The sequence below is a fragment of the Hippocampus guttulatus genome, chromosome 9 (assembly GCF_054856545.1).
Source record: "Hippocampus guttulatus isolate MCC_2025c chromosome 9, RoL_Hgut_1.0, whole genome shotgun sequence".
NCBI classification, from domain to species: domain Eukaryota; kingdom Metazoa; phylum Chordata; class Actinopteri; order Syngnathiformes; family Syngnathidae; genus Hippocampus; species Hippocampus guttulatus.
The window spans coordinates 1,471,513-1,489,700 of NC_141269.1; the positions used below are offsets into that span (position 1 = coordinate 1,471,513).

The 18,188-nt window shown below is 45.5% G+C and overlaps 1 protein-coding gene across 1 annotated transcript in view; it reads right to left on the minus strand.

Moving 5' to 3' along the window:
- LOC147199733 (protein phosphatase 1 regulatory subunit 29-like) overlaps positions 1 to 14,970 on the minus strand; it is a 30,226-nt gene extending 15,256 nt beyond the window's left edge. Inside the window, exon 1 of the mRNA XM_086120227.1 lies at positions 14,915 to 14,970. The gene's annotated coding sequence lies outside the window, so the exon portion shown is untranslated. The remainder of the gene's footprint in view (positions 1 to 14,914) is intronic.
- Between the last annotated feature and the right edge of the window lie 3,218 nt (positions 14,971 to 18,188).

An 18,188-nucleotide genomic window follows, 5' to 3' on the forward strand; every position in this document is an offset into this window, starting at 1 on the left:
CGTCCGGACAGCAGATCTCGATTCCGTTTTCGGAAACCTGCTCGCCATCTCCGATTGTATTTTTTTTTTTTCGCGCTCTCGACACAAATCGCTCGGGCTCATTTCATCTCAGCCACCTGCCGGTCGGCCGACTTGTTCGATTGAGTAAGTGGCCGATTGGATCGTGCGGCAGATGACGCGGTTTGAATGTCAACATCCTGAGCTATTCATTGCGCGACGCTCATTGGCGGTCCCCGCGATGCTATCGAGCACGGTTGCCGTGGCAACATCTTTCGCCGATTCCGGTCCTCGCAAAGAGGCGAGCGCGTGACGGAGTCGTATGCTCCCTTTGCTTTTAATTTCCCTGGAGGAGTTCATAGATAGATATATAAAAAAAAAATTTTAAAAAGGGAAGCGGGATTGCTACTAAGCACGCACGCGCACACAGTCTCCGCGTGTCACGAGCAGCAGGCATCGAGCAAAGGCGCAATGGGGTCGTTCCCCGCCGCCCCCCGTCGAAAAAGCCGCCGCTTTTATTGTCGGCAATTAGACCGATGAGGATCTGATCTGGCGAGCGGAGTCGTCCGCTTTCTGCGAGTCGTCGACGGCAGTCGCGTGACTGGCCGACACCTGCGGCTATCGAGCGGCAAAAGGAGTCAAATGGCCGGAGCATCAGCGGGAATTTTCTTTTGCAAGGTGTCTTGAGTTTTGTGATCATCCTTGCTGACGTCAGAATTTTAAAAAAAATCATTTTAATTGCTCTCTGTTATGCCGCATGTGAAAAAAAAACACCACCGCCAAAAAAAAAAATACTAGCAAGGCAACAGAAATGTAAAATGGCTCAATCAAAATATGAACGCAAAGGCAAATATTAATTGAAAGAAAAATACCGAACAATTCAAAGAAGTGATACAAAAGAGTTGAAGTTAAATCCTGAAAAAATGATCGAATACATGTCAATTAATTTACTTAATTAACAAGAGAGTTGATAGTTGTCAAATAGCACAAAAACAAAATAAAATCAGAGTGAACAAAATAGAATTCAATTGTGAGCAATAAAATATTGTGAGTGTGAGCGCGGATGGTTGTTCGTCTCTGTGTGCCCTGCGATTGGCTGGCGACCGATTCAGGGTGTCCTCCGTCTACTGCCCCAAGATGGATGGGATAGGCTCCAGCGCCCCCTGCGATCCTCGTGAGGATAAGCGCATTGGAAAATGGATGGATGGATGATTATAAATCGGCTGATTAATCTGCTTTCGAAATGATTGACAGCCAAATTTCAGAAATGCACCGAACTCAAAAAAATAATCTTAATCCATATCTGTCGGCGAGAGTTTTGCCAATCAAACGCCAATATCTTTCTCCGTCTTGAATAAAACCATTAAAAAGTCCCATTTTAATTTTGGCTTATTTGCAAAAAAAATATCTATTTAGTTTCGTTTTTGTTTTTTTTCATTCTCGACCCTACACGGAAAGTATCGCAGCGGGATCGCGGTGCTAAGACACTGACTGAACGCGTCGCAACGCCTCAACCTCGAGGGAGCCAAGCGGCGGCAAAGGAGCAAATCCTCGGAATTCCCGCAGGAGCGCGACGTGCAACTCCACATTTCACTTGCCGAAGCGCAGCTGTCAGGCACGCTGAGAAGCATCTGCTCACCCTACAAGAAGACCAGAGGCGCGTTCACAAAGTCAACGGTGGTCCTTTTTCCGCCTGACTCCTTGTCTAAACAATGCGAAGTCGAAATACCGCGGGGGGGTGGGGGGGGGGGGATTGTGCCGGAGCGCGCCGGCGTCCGTTCGCTAAGTAGGCCGACGCATGGCCGCGGGGGCCGCTCGGGCGGAAGGGCGCACGTGCCAAGATAGTACGAAAGGACGGCAAAGCTGGCTGGCCGAAGGCTTCTCGTCTGCCAATTTTCATGCAAACACATCCAGCAAGGCAAACAGCGGAGGCGTCAAAGGAGAGTTTTCGGTCCACATGGCAGAAATTCGGTGCGCCGCCAGGAGTAAGCAACATCAGAAAAAAAAATTATTGGTCATCTGATGTTTTCACAAAATAAAGTTACGGGTCACAATATACTCTGTAGACCCAAAAATGTCGTATTTGGTGCACCCCCAGGGGGTGCGCGACATAACAGTAAAAATGTCATGGTTTTCTGGAATGTTCACAAGTTATGTTTACAGCTCACAATGTTGTGTGTGCAATAAGATCTATAAACAAGACACACAGAAATTGGTGCACCGTGTGCAACATGAAAAATGGCGTGGTTATTTGGAATGTGCACAAAGTAAGGTTACGGCTAACAATGTCCGGTGTAAAAGAGCATTTTTAACCGCAAAAAATGACAAATTTGGTGGGGTGGACAGCATAAAAAAACTGATTGTTTATCTGGTATTTTGGCAAAATAAGGTTGTAGCTCACAATTTTCTCTGTAAAAGAAAATTAACAACCCCCAAAAATATAATTTTGGTGCACTACCAGGGGGTGCGTGACATTGAAAATGAAATAGTTTTGTGATATTTCCACAAAATTCAAACGGTTCAGAGAATTCCCTTTACAAAAAATAACATTCAACCCAAAAATAAAGTATTTGGTACATGCCAGCACAGGTGCGCGAGATGTACAGGTACATATTTTGGAATTTCCACCCCCAAAAAAATGAATGAATACATTTGACACACCCATACATACAAAAAGTGCAACTCACTTCATCAAAGCTCCTTTGCCACCAACAAGGTGCCAGAGTATTTATTTATTTTTTGTCAAAATAAAAATCCTCAATTTACTTCATCACGGTGCCTTGATGCTAAGATGCCACAAGGCGGCGCCAAATCACTACCGTTGTCTAAAAATTCCCTCACAACAAAATGCCACAAGAAGGCAGTAAAGCATAAGGAAAACTTTGTCTAATAGAGCTCCTCAATTTACTTCAATGTAGTTCCTTGACATCAAGAGGCCCCAAGTTGGTGGCAAAGCACTATTTTGGTCTAAATCAAACTCCTCAAACCACGCGTACATTGTTCCTTCAAACCAAGACGCAACGAGATGGTGGATTTGAATTTAAATGAAACTAGCCATCAAAGATCCTTGACGGCGCCGTGCCATCCGATTGTGTCAAAGCACCATTTCTCTCAACTCACTTCAAACGACTGACATCAAGCTGCCACAACATGGTGGCAAAGCACTATTTTTGTGGAAATTAAACTCACTCCAACATAGTTCCTTAAAACCAAGATGCCACAAGAGGGCAGCATTGCATAGTTTTTTTGTCCAAACGAAGCTGCTCAACTCACTCTTGTCGGACTATTTTTCATCAGTAGCCGATTTACGTTCAGCGCATCCGACACGTAAGACACCATTTTTATTTATTTTGTCGCGGCCAACAAAAAAGACAGACAGGCAGGCAGGCTTGAACTGAACGAGTGAGCGGCGTGATTGACGCCGTCGACATTCAAGCGCTGGACAGATTTGACAGAAAATCCCCCGCCCTGAGCCGGAGGAGGAACAAAAGCCCGCGAGACGGCAAACTGACACGTCCAACAATGGCGGCGCGGCGTTAAGAGCACTTGAGCGCCAAAGTGAGTCACCGAGGGGAGAAACAGACTTCGCTCCGGCGGCCCGCTGACTCAAGCGCTTGCGAAATCAGAGCGGCAACACTCGAAGAGAGCAAGCGAATTTCCACTTGCAAAAGTCGTCACAACAAAAATGTTTGGGCCCCCCCCCCTCCTAATTATGCGAACAGCTGTTAGCTTGACCATTTTAATTTAAATTTCCGTTCATTTGTCGTCCAAACCGGCCGTGTCAGTAATTGATACTCAAACAAGTTTGTTCAGAAAAATATTGTCTATGGACCATTTTTAGTATTGGATTTCGGTTCCCTCCCCCCAATACGTAAAGAATTTGTCGAGTGCAAGATACCCCCCAAAAAGTCATAAGCATTGGGTGGTAAACTACCATTCTCAAACGACTGACCTACTTTCCTTCTGTAGCACCAGAAATGAAGTACCGAAATGACGACATTTGAAATGAACCCTGAAGCTAGCATATGACCAAAACAAAAGACAATTTAGCTCATTATACCGCAGCTAGTTTTACTGTCCTTGCTTTTACAAACGTGAGACGCAGGTTGAGTTTGTTTTTTCTAAAAAGCGTTTTCATTTTTACTTTTCCATTTTCATTTTTTTTTTCAGTTTTAGTTGTTTGATTAGTTTTCACGAACTACGAAAGTAAATCTGGTAGTCGTAGCACAGTAGTAGGAGTCGCGGTAGCTCGTCGTCAGTAGAAGTCGTCAACGAGGACTCGTCACGGGTGCGGCGGTGTCGGAAAAAACGGTCCACGTTTCGTACCGTTGTTGACGTCAACATTCCGACGCAACGTTCCCAACCTGCGGACGAAACGGACAGTGCGCGTCGGGCAACGCCCCCACCCCCAGCAACCCCACTTCCGCCGAGCATCTAGTTAGCGCGGCTCGCTGGAGACGCTTCAAACGCGGCCGTGTCGCCGGGTCCAAAAATAGCAACCAATCTGCAACCTTACCTAATGAGCCGCAGCCACTTCAGACCTGTCAACTACCAGCTGCTCTATACGTGCGTGTGTGTCTGCGCACTGACCACACGGTTTTGATCACATTTGCGTGAGAGCTAAAAATAGACTGTGTTGTTTTCACCTCCTGCTCCATCACTCGCATATAGAAAGCAAAAAATAAAAAATAAATAAATCCTGCGGCAAAATTTCTCTCTAAACTCTGGCAAGGAAACGGGAGACGTTGCATGGGCGCAGAGCAGGCGACGTGGCGAACGAACACGGCGTTTGTCTTCGCACGAGTACCAACAACATGAGCGGCCTCTGGATCGCAAACATACAGAAACCCGGAAGAGTGCAAATACGTTTTCGCGCCGCTGTAGTAGTGGTTAACGGTGTTGGGAAGTGTGCTGTTTTTTGCCGTGGTAGTAGTCATAAATTTGTGGAGGGGCGGGTGAGTTGAAGCCAGAAATAAGAATGGTACAGTCCGCCCTCAAAACCTCTGAAGCAGGGGTCTCCAACGTGGAGCCCGTGGGCAACAGGTAGCCCGTGAGGACCACACCAGTCGCCCGCCAGTGCTAGGGTTGTGATTTGCTCGTAGAAATTATGATTTAAAAATGTAAACATGGGCAGTATTATCGATTCTATAGCTACCCATTTAGCTAGCTAGCTAGCTAGCTATAGTATCTATCCAATATTCCAATATTATTATTCAATGTAATTTGTCCAAATGTTATCTCAGACGTGTATCAATTTGGTAGCCCTTCACACAATCAGGACACATGAAGTAGCTGTCACTCAAAAAGGTTGGTGACCCCTGCTCTGGAGTCTTCCAACTATTTGTCTTCGCGATGAACCAGGTAGTAAACGCCAAGCGAACAACCAAATAGAGAAAAGCGTTTTCCCCCCTCCCCCACTTTTGGTAGGTGGCTTCGCTTTTACACTGATTGCAATACAAATTTCTCCGGAGGTACATAAAGGCCTGAAATAAAAATGGTACGTTCCACCCAGGTAAAGAAAAAAAAGACGGCACCTTCTGCCGTCTCCATGAACCAGGAAGTCACCGACGAGCAAACAAATGAGATGCCAAATTCCAAGAACATTTTGGTTGGCTGAGGTCTACGTCAATGAATTGGATCCCTCCGGAAATGTTCGGTCAATCTACGTCCCGGTAAAGCAGCATGCGGTTCACTTTTGAGAGGCTATACGGCATTAGCAGTCAGAGCGCTTCAGCCGTGAGGTCCCGAGGCCGTTTTCAAGGCAATTTCGCCACCTTTTAGTTGTTATCTTTGTCATTGTAAAGGACAAGCCGAAAAATAAAAAGTGTCATTTTACGCCAGCGGCAGGCGGCATTAATCATGCCGCCATGAAGAACGACCCGTCGCTCTGCAATGAGGAAATTTATCAGAAGTCAAGCAAATAAAAGGCGGGGGGGAGGGGGGGGGGTCAGTTCAGGTGGGGCTACATGATGGAGCTGCTGGAGTTTGGTCCTTTGGAAAATTTGGCAGGGGTCCTTATGGAAAAGTCAATCCCAAGAGCTTCATCTTGACCTTGAGTGAACGCATGATCGGCATTTACATTTTTTTATTTTTATTATTTTTTTTGCAGGAAGACACACAAATGACATCTAATAGGTGTGGCATAAAAAAAAATGTTGCCGCAAAATTGTACTTTAGTTTTTGGTGTTTGTCATCCATCTGTTCTGCTATTTTCCTTTTCCTGCGAACCGCAGCTCATTACAGGCATTCCCTCCTCATTACGCCGACCTCCCCTCCAGGAAACCTGCGTCGTATTTCACGGCAGGAGGCCTCCGGTCATAAATCATATTTTTCTTCACATCATCAAAACGTTCCTTATTTTTAAGCCAGGGACGTCGGTCAACGCCGTCATAATTCGGGATCCGGCCCGCCACGTTTAAGACATTTCAATTGGACGTCGGGATCGGATGGCCGCTCGCGACTCTATTGCTTTTTGTCGCTGACATTTGGTTGTCGCTTATGATTTATGACGCGCGCCGTGACAGTGGAGCATTCAGACGAAAGCGTGGGGGAGGGGGGGGGGGATCGGGGGAATGTCGGCTTTTGTCACCGCATTGGGCGTGTTTGCAGTGACACGTCATTTTGGAATGCATTGTGAGAATAATAATATAATTGGAGAAATAATAATTGGCGTACATATAATACAATCAATTCTACTTGTTAGACGTATGAAATCAAAGATTTTGTCATATATTAGTCGCAGGAATCAGACTTTGTGAATCACGTTGGTATTCCCAGTCTCAGCGTAAAAGGATTTTGGATTTTTTTGCCCGTTGGCCACGTGTGTTCGTTTCAAAATTAGCGATGTCGTTTCCTGGCGCTGTGTTGCAATCGACCCACGATTTACGGTCCCACTATTTCACAGATTGTGCCTAGTTTTAGGTCAAGACTCATTGGCGTATCCTCTAATCCTGTTTTTGACGCCAACAGAAAGTGACGGCTGTGGGTCCATTACTTGAAGACCGTATAAAGCCAGTCGGGCTCTGAGGTCTTGCGATTTGAGTCAGTTATGAGAGCACAGAGTTCAAAGCAAACACGGTAAAGCAGCATTTAGCCGTTAGGCCGCACGCAAGTGCAAACGTTTTTAAATCCAGGTGAAAAACTTTTTTTCCCCCACCGCTATGAGACTGAGGTCATTTTTAAAACGTATTTTCCCAAATGTGTACTGTCAAAAAAATATATATATTTTTTTAAACCTACATTTTAGTCATTTTTGGAAGCTACTTTTTATTTCACTTGAAATTATTTTGTTCGTGAATACTTTTAATGTGGCCCGTTTAATTATGTGAAGCACATCGAGTTACCCCGTGTATGAAATGCGCCCTATGAATAAAGCCGTCTCGTCTCGCTTAAAATGGTCGAGAACGTCACCCCCGAAGTGCAGGCGGGTTTGCATTTCTAGTGACACGTGACTGTGTCGTTACTTCTTTGAGGTTGAGCTTCATTAACCTTGCCGATGAGAAAAAGAAAAATGACAGGAAGTCACTCTGGTGACGGCGGCCAGCGTCTGTTAGCACACACGCACGACCCTGACATGCAAGGTCAGGTGGCTAACCGCTAGCCAGCTAACAGCCCCTTTCCTGATTCACGGCCACGGCGAAACGTGGAAGAAGGCGCTCGGCGGGCGTTAGCCCGTCTTTCTTCGCCTCGCAGTCGAGATAAAACCTCGAGTGTCGGAGATGCCGCGAGACAGCTCGACGGGCACGGCCGGCCGACCCCGAGAACGCGGCGGCAGGTTTGGCGCTTCCGCTGGCAGCTGGATAAACAACAGCGGCGGGCTAAAAATAGCCTCCTCACCTTGCACTTTGCCGTCAACGGCTCGATTGCACTTGGAAAGGCTCGTCTGTCAAAGCTCACCGTTGATGGCCTGCGCCCAATCAACCTCCTGCGAATCAAAGCGATTCACAGGAGGATGTCGCTTGGCGCCTCGTCTTCCCAATTCAAAGCATGCAGTCAAGCTCGCAAATACAAAACTGTTGGATGACAAACGTACGTACGCGAGATCAAAAGGATCTCGACCAGATTTTAAGAAAGTATTATCTCTTCATTTTCCTCGTGCAAAGCATGCAGCAAACATTTCACAAATTCAAAAATATTCCATGACAAACGTGCAAAACGAAACAAAAAATGTTTTATTAGCAATGGGCAGGGAGCAATCACCCCCCCCCCCCTCGCCCAAACCCACTCCTCTAAATAAAGCTTAAAAAATGCTGATCAAGATTCAACATGAGTTTTCAACTGTTCAGAAAAATGGAAGGGAAATGGGTGGAAACCATCTGTGACCATTTTTTAACTTAAAAAAAATAAATATATATATATATATATATATATATATATATTTTTTTTTTTTTTTTTTTAAACAAATTCCTACATTTTCTACACAAAAAAAGAAAATTGTGAAATCGAATCCACGAACAGAGATTTAATAGAAATAGTTATTTTGGAGTTTTAAAAAAAAAAAGACTAAAAGATGAGCGTTTAACAAAAATCTACAACGATTACAACTCAACTATTGAACAAAATAAATGGTGAGGAAAATACACAAACATTGGCAGTGCAACTAAAATCATTTTCTTCATGCAAAGGTGGTAAAACATATTGTGACAAAAAAAAATTAAGAAAACTATGACACTTAAAATGTTGGACAAAACTGAAAAATAGATGCAAATAAATCGAAAAAGTATTTACATTTTTAATAATTTCCCATTTTTGTGTTTTATTTCTTTATGTGTAGCATTTTGTATCATTGCCTATTTCCATTCAGAATTTTCACACAGTATTTTTATTTTGTCGATACTCTTGTGTACTACTGGGTATCATTTACCTTTCGGGTTATTTTGTACAATTTTTTTTTTTTTTAAATCCTACTATATTTGCCCCCCCCCCCCCTCCCCGCCCTCCCCATACCACTCTCAATGTAATTGCTTTGTCAGGCTGAAGCGAGGGTCTTCAACGTTGCGGTTTGCGGAAGCGCGCTGCCACGCCTCCGTCAGCCTCAAGAGACACGTCGTCAACGCACATCGATCCCCGAAATGAAATGCATCGATTTGGTTACCGACTCCAAGAGCGCACCCCCGGGTTCATTTCGGCTCTCGGTAATTATCCTTCCGCCGATTTTGTTGGGTTTGTTTGTTTCTAACCAATAATTGTTCCCCGCGACGGCAGTAATCGGCGGCCGCGAAGGGCCCCCCCCCCCCCTCTTTAGTCCCGGTCTGGCGGTGAAGCGTGTCGTGTCCGTCATCCCGTCGGCGGCGAAGTCGAGCGGCAACGCCACAAAGTGACCTGTCGCGACAAGTCGAGACAATTGAAGCCCAAAAATGTCCAGGAAATGAGCGGCCATTGTTTCAATTGACTGGCAGGAGATTGACGACCAGATTGCAGATTGAAATGGGACGACAGGTCAAAGTTGACATCTTGAAACGAAAGAGGCCACAGGCCCTACTTTTCACCCCCCCTATTATTTGTTCATTTGCCATTTAAGATTTGTTGGATCATATTTGTGTGTTGTTGGGGGGGTTTTTTCTCCTTTCATTAAAATATTTTTTATCGTCAGAATGTTATTTTTTCGTTCTTTTGGGGCTCATAATTAGTTTTACTGCGATTCTCTCTTTTTTTTAATTTTTTTTAGCCATTTTAAATAACATTTTCAAATGTTGACATATTTTTCTCTAAATATTTTCACCTTTTTATTTATGTCATATCAATTCCCAAACACCCAATATATCTGTTATGCATGATTTTTAAAAAAACGTACTTTTGGTTTAATCGTTTACTTTTCATGATGAAAAAAACATTTTTCATCATATACAATCCAACATTATAGTGCGTAACGGTGAGCACGTGCGTCATATCACGCTGGTGAAGACCTGTGTTTTATTTGAACTACTGTGCAATCCAAACGGCATCCAAAATGTCCCGCTCTGGCTCGAGAACCTTCTTTCGTGCCGCAAGGTTGGACAGAAGGCTTTATTTTTTTCCCCCCCCCCCAGAAAAATCAATCGACGGACTAACGGTTTGTTTCGGTCCGCGGAGAGACGGCCCGCGGCGGCAATTATCCCGGAGCGCTACGGAACTCTCTCAACTTGTTTTTATCCTTCTCTCAAGCGCTAATGGTACAGTCAAGTCAAGAAAAGATGCGCAGAGACGTTCTACTCCGAAGGAGCTCTCTCCGTCTCGCTCCGCAACGAGAACGCGTGAAAAGATGAAGCGCGACGATGCATTATATGAAGGATAAAACGGTCGTTTTGTTAAGCTCCGACCTCGCGGAGATGGCTCGCAGTTTCCCGTTTTATATTGCGAGTGGTCAAATTTGGTCACCCGCACGCAAAGACGAGATCTGAAGCGTTTCGTAATTTAGCCACGTTCCCATTCGGCTAGGATGCGCGGTTCAAATTCGGCGGACGGAGAATAAACTCGCCGGGAGGCGTCTCCTGGGAAAAGTGGCTCTTTTGAAAGGCCGCCAAAATGGCCGACTTCTTGGCTCGACGCTTTTTGTGGGAATCCGCCAAATTTCAGGTTGTTAGGTGAAAACAGCTTTGAGTGGTTGCATTTTTAAAAGGTCGCATGCGTCTTGCCTATTGATTTTTTTTCTCGAAGGCCGCCTGGCGTTCAAAGCCCAAGCGGTGATGCGTTGAACAAAGACGAAAAGGACTTCAATCCATCAAGCGCCGATGGCCCAACAGCGGCGCCACCTTTCTTTTCTCCGGCATCCGACTCATCACCGGCGGCGCGACATGCCGCCGGATCGGAACCTCGCGCGTCTTCCGTGCTCAATACCGCCGTTAACGGCACGCTAATTGGCTTAGAACGCGGAGAGGGGCTGTCGGCGAGCCAAAAGGCCACAAAAAAGGATGACAATCAATCCATTTTCAGAATAGAACAGCGTTTTGTTTTGTTTCTCCAAAAGACAACTCTTTCTACGGAATGTTGCAACTATTCACCGACCAATTTACGACTATAAGTAGAAGCGTTTGCCAGCCCGAATGCCATGCGCATACCTGGAGTGAGTTTAAAAAAAATAAATAAATGAAATCCACTTTTCAATCCGCACAAAACTTACAGGCGGACGTGACATTTTGTGTTTTCTCTCGTGAATATCTCCACAAGAAAGAGTCGGAATTAAAGCGGGCAAATGAGCGATGAAGTGAGGTGTTATTCAAAAGGGCTTTTCCTCCTGATGAGGAAGAAGAGGATGAAAAGATGGGAGGACAGAGTGGGAAAGAGATCAACGACGCGCGTTGCCTTTTTGGGCAGTGGCCATCTTTGATGTGGGCGAGTCATTAAAAAAATGGACCAGTCGGCAGCGCTCTTTGCGGGAGCCCATTAGGGCGCCGCGGCTCGCCGGGGAAGCGACGCGCCACTCCCCTGGACGCGGTAATCCTCACGAGACACCCCCCCCCCCTCCCCCGAGAGACAGTGCATCTCATACGACAACGTGTTAGCATTTTATTCACTCGCTCCGCTTTCGAAACCGTACCGATCCACCGGGAATGACTTTGTTTGGCTCTTGCAACGTGAACATTTTTATCCGTTGCGTAAAGCCGCCGGCCACACGCTGCAGCAACAATCTGGCGCAGCAGATGTAAGCGGGCCCCCCTTTGATCACCTTAGCCTCGTTATCTACTTACGAGCATACGAGTCTTTAGCCTTATTTGTGTGTTTACAATGTTAGCTTTTCGCGTTGGGCTTCCGCAACAATTTGGTCGCATTTTTTGCGTCCCTTGTTTGGCTTTCAAAAGAGGGAATCACATCACCCGAGATGTCATCGCGACTGTTGGAACCAATTTCTGAAATGTTAGCATTTGTTGCACTTGTTGGGCTTTTGCCTGGCGTGTTAGCATTTTCATCCGCTTTATCGGGATTTTGCACTAGCACGATAGCTTTTCATCACTTTGTCGAGCTTGAAACGAACAAATTAATCCGATATGGGAGCGTCGCAAATGAGAGCACGTTAGCATGCTATCCAGCTTCACTTTTCAAAGAGGAAACATCCATGAGGAATCAGACATCGCCCGTGCAGTTTTGCCATAGCATTGACTGGTGCGAGCATGACCAACTTTTGTAACGTTGACCGTTTTATTTCCATCGTCGGAATATGGCTAATCCAAGTTTGCATTTTCACTCTTTCGACTTTTGCGAGTGTTTTGCGACACAACCGGTTGTTTGGCTTAAAAAAAATTAAAATTGATAAATTAATCCTGAACCTCCAATTTTTGTTTCTTCGATTGAGTGATGCAATGTTACCTCGCTAAAAGCATTATTATTGTTACCAAACTTTATCATTTTGAAATGATGAGATGTTCAAAGACAAAAAAAAGGGGAAAAATGCAAACAGAGGAAACGACAAAAGGGTGCAAGGACGAACGTGAAACAGTAAAACACAATTATTTTTGGTTGTACTTTAACACGATAGAAACAATAAAAAATATATATATTAAAAAAAAAACAAAGATTCAGGGTCTGAACATGTGTCCAATTTGAATGTCTCCCCCAAGAAAACTTCACTTTCCAGCAGCTTTTTCCAGGGATTGTATTTTTTATTTCAAATGTGTCCCACTCCGCCTCTGGAAATCTCTCATGTTTATTCTGGGTCGCTTTCAAGTCGTCCTCGGTGTATCGTATCTTTCACGGCTCTGCGATCTCTCGCCTTTGCCGCCCCTCCGCCGTCTCCGTCTCGGGCTCGCTAATCTCCCGCTTTACCGCCATCTATCCCCGCCGTTAGCTCAGCCGTCACTCGACCGCGCTCAAAACCAACTCGGCCGTTTTGCTGCCAATTTGTCGCACGCGGCAACGGCTATAGTTAAGCGCGCCTCAAACATCTTGAATTTGACCAACATGGGAGAGGGGGGGTGGGGGGGAGGCTGGGGGCACTTTGACAGGGAAAGACAAGCTACATCCGCTCGTGTGAAAAGTTGAAGCCACTTAGCGAAGACGCCCCATTGAGCCGAGCTCCAGAACAAGCCATCGAATGGCGCCACAAACCAGCGAAACCGCTTCACTAAAAAAACCTCTACAGCGGTTCAAGAGTGAACCCACAAAAATGGGAGAGCACAAAATGAGAAACCTCATGACAAAAGAATAACGGCAGTTTGTTACATGAAACACACTTGGAACCGTGTAAAGCAGCAAAAATAGAGAAATTAAAAAACCAAAAACATAAAAGGTGACTGAAAACAAACAAAAACTGCCCGAAAATCAAGTGGCCAAAGACGAATAACTTGAAGCAGCAAAACGTCAAATGGCGAAACAAAGAAATGGGAAAGTGCGAAACAGTGCAAATAAACGGCACAATGTGAACAGAAATCCACAGAAACATGAAACATCAAATACATCCATTTTGTCTTTTTTTTTTCATACTTTGGGCATTGTAAGACGCAATGTACAATGCCTCCACTAGATGGAGCTACGCTTAAGGAAACACCAACAGAACGCTCGGATATCAGTAAAACGTGTTTTAATAAAGCAGCGACACAGTTCACTTAACCAACAGCAAGTTATAACTTCAACTCGTTAACGTTGAACTCTCTTGCCGCTGCTCTGTTTCCGTGTTCAACTGCGAAACCGATCGCCTGAAGTTTGAACTCTGCGCTGTCAGAATGTCTCGAGTGAGCAGCCATTTTGGGGGGTCGAAATATTACCGTAATGACCATCCACAAGGCGCATCATATTTTAAGGCGCGCTGTGAGCTTTGAAGAAATTGGAAGGCTTTTAGCTGCGCCTTTTAGTGCTGAAAATTCGGTATTAAAAAAAAAAAGCCATGCAAGAACCACAAAAGGCAAAATGAACGCAGCATAAAACAATTCAAGGTAAAGAGCCACAAACTTGGACTCAGGACACAAACTGCAAAATGTAAAACGGCGCAGCAAACATCCCGCCCAACGTGAAATGACAAAAGCGCAAAGCCCCGAGCTCGGCTTGCGTTGGCTTAGCATCGAAATTGCTCCCTAAGTGTTGGTCCAAAGGACGCATTTCGCTCTTGGCTCTGAATTTGCAACCGCGAGGCAACAGCTACGACCGCTCTCCGTAAACCACGCTCGGCTAGCACATCAGCGATCCAAACGGGAGCAGCATGCCGGCGCTGTCAAATGACAAACTTTATTTGAGTTGTATTTATTTTTAACTGCATTTGACTGCTGCGAGGGATCATTTCCACAAAGACGATACCTGACATGTCTGTCAAACGGGCGCCCCCCCCCCCCCCCATCAGCTAAGAGGATGACGATGATTGCTAATGTCATCCATTTTGCCTCGGCCTAATTATCCGGGTGAGTGCCCGAATTCAACATTCAGCGGATATTAGCAACACACACACACACGCACGCACACACACAATACCCAGCGAGTGTTTAGTGAGCCTCTGTGGGAGTTTGATAGCTTTGCGCTTGAATAGCAGCAGTCAGTGTTTACCCGCCTTACCTCGCTGCCGCTTAATTGCGGTAACGAAAGCTCGCTTTGCTCGTGCGTTTCGGCGGGAGGGAAATGAATTGAGCGCTACTCCTCCACGGGCCCGCTCGGATAGCCGGCATATACGTCGGAAAAAAAAAAAATCAATAAAAAGGTCAAATGACAATGAATTTACCTCACTCGACCTTCTACGGCAGACAAACTATTTGTACTCAACAAGAGACATTCGTTTTGCTCATCGGAATAATATTCAAGTTCCTCTTTGGAGGATTTTATCCGGCTCAGTGCAAACATTCAATTGCACTCATCAAAAAGTGGAGCAGCTCGACTAGCCAAAAGGAAAATGAGAAAACATGGAACATCAAGGAAATGGGGAAGAAAAAACGCTGAAAGAGTCAGCAAATGAAATTTGAGGCGACAAAACATCAAAGCACGAAAACTCGGAACTGTGAAGTGACAAAAAGCGGGATCTTACCTGGCGGACGATAGCAGAAGGTCGCGTCCACGCCGGCCAGGATGTCAGCGACGGCTGCGGCACAAAGCAGAAAAAAAAAATCAAATAAAAATCAGGAGATTGACACATTTTGCTGGCTTTTTTTTTTTGCCGTGATTTTGCAGTGGCATATCGCCTGTGATGTCAAGCCGGCGCTCGATGGGTTTATTTATCCTGGCTTGTTAGCGCCAGCATCTTTACGACGGCCCCCTGGCCCGCCGCCCGGCCTGCGAGTCGTCCTTCCCTTCCAGAACGCCGTTAAGCTAATGACGGACGGTCTGCCCGCGTGGCGCGTTGTATACATTCCCCTAATTAAGCCGTGCTCGGAGCGTCCAAATATGTGCTTTGTCCGCAGACCAACTTTGGTGTTCCGACGAGCTCCCGTATTAAACCCCCCGCCCCCCTGTGTCCCCTTTTCAAAGTCTTGATCACAAACTTGCAATTGTTGACTTGGAAGCGGGCGCCGGAAGCGACCTCGGTCAATCAAGCGCGGGCCGCTTCGCCGAGCCTAACGGCTTCTGTCTGACCTGTCGGGTGATCCAAAAAAATATATATAAAAATCCAGAATTGTTTGCCAGGTACTTGGAGAAGGGGGCATTTGAAAAAATAAGCTCGGGGCGCCGAGCAGCATGCTGCTTCGAGCCTTATTTTGAAAGTCTCCCGACTCGGCGAAGGCTGAAGTGACAGCCGAAACCGTCAGTTCGATCAGAAGAAAAAAAAAATAAAAAAGACCATTGTCGGATATAAAAACAAAAGAAAAAAACAAAACTTAAACCTATTTCAACTGTAAGAAGATGAACGTTATTGCGCCACCCATCGCCGCGTTTTTGTCCAATTTAAAAACCTCAGCCACACCGTCAGCAAATGGTCACTCGGCACTTGCGAGCACCGATTCCAAAGTCATTTTTTTTGAAAAGTAATCAAAATGTAATCAATTGTACTCGGTTACATGACTTTGAGGGCGTGACAGAGAAAGATTCATTACGATGGTATTAACGGGATAAGTTGTAACGGTTACGAAATATTTTTCACCGCTGGTGGAGAATGTGGGGCGCCGACGACATCATCGCACTTCAAATCGCCGTCGCAAACATACAATCGTTTAAAAAAAAACATTTTAAACACTTTGCACCCATTTCCCAAGATGGCCGCCGTTCACACCGCCGTTCGGTCAAATTTAGGAGTTGGACGCGTCTAAACTGACAAGGAAACGCGGTCGCGGTTTTCCAACTGGCTTCGTAACTGTCAAACTCACAAAATTTGAAGCCACCACATTCGAACGAAGATACAATTGTTGACAGGATTTTGTTTTTTAACTTACTTTTTACTGGTGTGTGTGATTTACAGATGGAAACCAGCCCACTGAGCTACTTGATTATCATTTTGCGCAAAATCCAGCCGAGCATGACAATGCAGCGTGTTTGCGTGATGGTAGAGGACCTTTACTAAAAAGCAGCCGCTACCGATCAAAATGTATGAACACAAACACTAAACACTAAATCAAAAACACAAAGTCCTGAAAACCCCAAATGACTCAAAAGTAATAAACAAACAAAAACCCACGAGAATAGCACAACGATCAGACGCCGAGTCCTTTTCAAGGAGAAAGCTAATGACCAACAGGTGCGACGCCGGAGGAGAAGCCCTCCAGTGCCACCCGTTGGTCACAAACAGAACAGAACCGTGAGCCTAAACTATGACACAAAATCAAATCTAATCCAAACAGAAAGAGAATCATGACAAGGATGACAAAACCGCGCTGCCGCCTGACGCTCAAACTCGGCTCCCTCCCGCGTGCGTCGCCAATTGAACACTGCGGGGAGTCGTACGTCAAACTCATTGAGGAGTTGACAAGACAGCCGATCCGATTGGATTTGACTCTGCTTCGCTGTTTTTTTGTGGGTTTTCTTTGTGGCCCGAATGTCAACGATGACAGCTTAACAAAGGCCCGTCCAATAAAACGGGGTGACTCACAAGTGTGATTTGACCTTTTTTTTTCTTCTTCTTTGTCCTCCAACTGGTGCTCCAACACGGACCCGTTAGCTGAGCGTTTCACACGCTAGCCGAGGGTAAGCTGAGGTGACAGGCTGAGTGAGAGTCACATTGTGATGATTCATCACAAAAAATAACCGATGGGTGTCGCGTGTTAGCGCAGATTGGTCGCTTGGTACAGCATTTGGAATCTGTTACATGTGGTTCAAATTTGGTAGCGATTGGACAAAATCTCTTGGAGTTTGGAAAAAAAAAAAAACGGCCAAAATGATTCTGAAATTCAAAGCAAAATGGCAGACTTGCCGTTTTTTTTTTTCAGGCGTGACGTCTTGAGTTTTTCATGGGTCTAGTGATAATTTCTTTGTTGTAATATTGTACGCATGTCGAGACCAAAACTTGTATTTCATTTAATTCTATATTTTTTTAAATAATCGGCCGACTCATCGGTTTTAGGAATTTTTCAGGATCGGTATCAGCCTGAGAAAATCCACATTGTAGAAACGGAGTCCAAGTCAAGCTCGAGTCCATAAAATCAGAGTCCGGATGAGATCAAGACAGGAAAAATTCTCCCTTCATGACAACAATTTCACTGCACTCAACCCTCTTCTGAGGCCGCATGGAACAACTTTGCTTTATTAAACGTGTGTGCAAAACTACAGTATTTCAAAAACAATGTTTGCTTCATTAACGGTGGTCGGGGAGGAGAGACGAGGAGGAGATTGGGCACCGGGGCGGGGGGAGCAGCCGTCACGATTCGGACTCACCGAATCAAGTTTTGGATCCCATATGGGTCGACTCCAGACAAGCAAAAATGTTTCATGTACAAAAATTCGCACCGACAAAGTAGTATCATAGAGCGCCGGTCAAAACAAGGACCAGGGAGGACAAAAACGAATAACAAAAAGCGCTTGCACAAAACGCAAGGGAGGAAAACAAGAACCGAGAATACAAACGGAAAACAATGTATCAACTACACGCAAGAAAAAGCCAAATCAAAGCCATACTTACATAATAAATGGTACTGTGAGTTCAAAAGCGAAAACGACGAGATCTATCGCAAAGAGTCTGTGAGCACGGAAGCAACAAGACACAAACGGTAACGAACAAGACGCCGACAACCAGCGGACACATTGCGAGTCCTTAAATACACAGTTCCTTCATTGAAAGATTGGCAGCGGGTGTGCGGCCAGAAAGTCCGCTCAGGCTGCCACCTGCTGGCCAGACCAAGAACAGGAACACGACAGCAGCGAGCGGCGGCCAGGAA